Here is a 2,474-nt window from a genome sequence, read left to right on the forward strand (position 1 = left end):
GAACTTAAACCTGGAGTCATACAATTGTTGCCATCCTTTTATGGATTGGACAAGGAGGACCCATATCATCATGTGAAAGAATTCTTAAACATTTGCTCCACCTTTAAGTTCCAAAACTTCTCAGACAATTCGATCCACCTACGCCTGTTTCCTTTTTCTTTGAAGGATAAGGCGAAAGCATGGTTGAATTCTCTAGAAGTTGGATCTATCACTACATGGGACCAACTGTCTAAGAAGTTCTTAAACAAGTTCTTCCCCGTTCACAAAACCAATGCCCTCCGTAGAGAAATTACTAACTTCACACAAAAAGAGGGCGAGCACTTTCATGAATGTTGGGAAAGATGGAAGGACTTGCTTCTTAAATGTCCTCACCATGGTTTTGAGAAGTGGCAACAAGTTCAATACTTCTATGACGGTCTGACACCACAGAACCGTCGCATGGTTGATGCCACCAGTGGAGGGTCATTCATGACCAAAAGTGATGTCGAAGCGTGGAACTTCTTTGAAACCTTGTGCGAAAATTCCCAGCAATGGGATTATTCAAATAGAGGTGACAGAAGTCCCCAACCACAAAAGAGAGGTGGTATATATGAGATAGGAGTCATGCCAGAGCTGAGCGCCAAGCTTAATAACCTGACAAAGAAAGTTGATGCTCTGGTATTAAATAGTGGACCACCACAAACAGCTCAAGTCGAGGCATATGCCACATGTTCTAGTCCTGCCCATCCTATGCAGTCTTGTCCATCTGGTGCAGCATTCCCAGAACTTCTCCCTGAACAAGTTCATGCTATGAACACTTTTTAAAAATCTGGGAATGATCCTTACTCGAACACATACAACCCAGGGTGGGCTAGACATCCAAATTTCTCTTGGGCAAAAGGACCACAACAAGGAAGACCATCTGGAAATCCTCCCATGCAACCGCACCTCCAAGTTGGCAGTCAACAACCTCAACAGTTTCCACAATATCAACAACTGCCTACACAATCAAGGAAACCATCTCTTGAGGATACACTCCATCTTTTCATGCAGAGTTCTCTCCAATTCCAAAAAGACACCCAACAAACCTTACTGGCCAACCAGCAAAGCTTACATGCAAATGCACAATCCATTGCCAAGCTGAAAGTACAAATGGGTCAACTAGCTGCCACATTGAGTGAGAGAGAGAAGGGCAAGTTCCCTAGCCAACCTGAGGCTAATCCAAAGGGACAGTATGAGATTGGCTCTAATTCCAACCAAGGGCAATATCATGAACAGGCCAAATCGATCACTACCCTTAGGTCAGGCAAGCAGATTGATAACAGAATAAAGATGCCTGGGGATGAATCAAATTCTAAAACAGAAGATCAAGATGAAGCAGAGAGCCATACCAATGCATCCAAAATCCAAAAGCTCTCTGACTCTCCAAGAGCCACTAATGTGCCACCTTATGTGCCCAAAGCACCCTTTCCTCAACGTCTGGCACCAATAAAGAAAAGAAATAACTTTGATGAAATCTTGGACGTGTTTCAAAAAGTGCAAGTCAACATCCCGTTGCTTGACGCTATCAAGCAAGTCCCTGCTTACGCTAAGTTTCTTAAAGATTTATGCACTCAAAAGCGTAAGCAGAATGTTCATAAGAAAGTCTTCCTTGCAGAGCAGCTCAGCTCCATGATTCAACATAACACCCCTCCTAAATTTAGGGATCCAGGAGCTCCCACCATTTCTTGCGGCATAGGAGATCATAAGATCGGGAAGGCATTACTTGATTTAGGGGCGAGTGTCAATTTGTTACCATATTCGGTTTATGAGCAGCTAGGACTTGGTGAGTTGAAACCGACTAAGGTAGCATTACAACTAGCTGATAGATCTGTCAAGGTGCCCCGGGGTGTTATTGAAGATGTGTTAATCCAGGTTGATAAATTTTATTTTCCAGTGGATTTCATAGTTATAGATACTCAGCCTGTCCAGAATCTTCATAGTCAGATCCCAGTCATTTTGGGTCGTCCATTTTTGGCCACATCTAATGCTATTATCAATTGCAGGAATGAAGTTATAAAATTGTCCTTTGGTAACATGAATATTAAACTCAATATTTTTAATGCAAGACAACAACCCTCATATTTGGATGACATATTTGAAGTGGACATGATCGAGAGCCTTGTGCAGGACTCCTTCCGTACATCTTTTGAAGATCCTCTTGAGACCTGCTTAGCACAATCGGGTATGGATTTTGACATTGATAGTCCCATCCATGAAGTCAATGCATTGCTCGACTCTACTCCTATATTGGAGACTGAAAAATGGAGAGCGAAAGTGGAACCTCTTCATCCCTCTGAGACTCTTCCTGACAGCACAGTTTGTAACTCTGAGAAGACAAAGGCGAGTAGGCTGCTTAATGTTCTTAGAGCATATAAGGCAGCAATTGAACGGAAGATAGAAAAAATCCAGGGAGTATGCCCCACTGTATGGATGGATCATGCTGTGGTAATGTC

The 2,474-nt window shown here is 42.8% G+C and overlaps 1 non-coding gene across 1 annotated transcript; it reads right to left on the reverse strand.

Moving 5' to 3' along the window:
- Positions 1-273: 273 nt before the first annotated feature.
- LOC131221923 (small nucleolar RNA R71) lies at positions 274-380 on the reverse strand. Its single transcript, XR_009159668.1, has one exon. It is a non-coding gene; the product is annotated as a small nucleolar RNA R71 (small nucleolar RNA).
- Between the last annotated feature and the right edge of the window lie 2,094 nt (positions 381-2,474).

This window comes from Magnolia sinica, chromosome 1 (assembly GCF_029962835.1).
Source record: "Magnolia sinica isolate HGM2019 chromosome 1, MsV1, whole genome shotgun sequence".
Taxonomy (NCBI): Eukaryota; Viridiplantae; Streptophyta; class Magnoliopsida; order Magnoliales; family Magnoliaceae; genus Magnolia; species Magnolia sinica.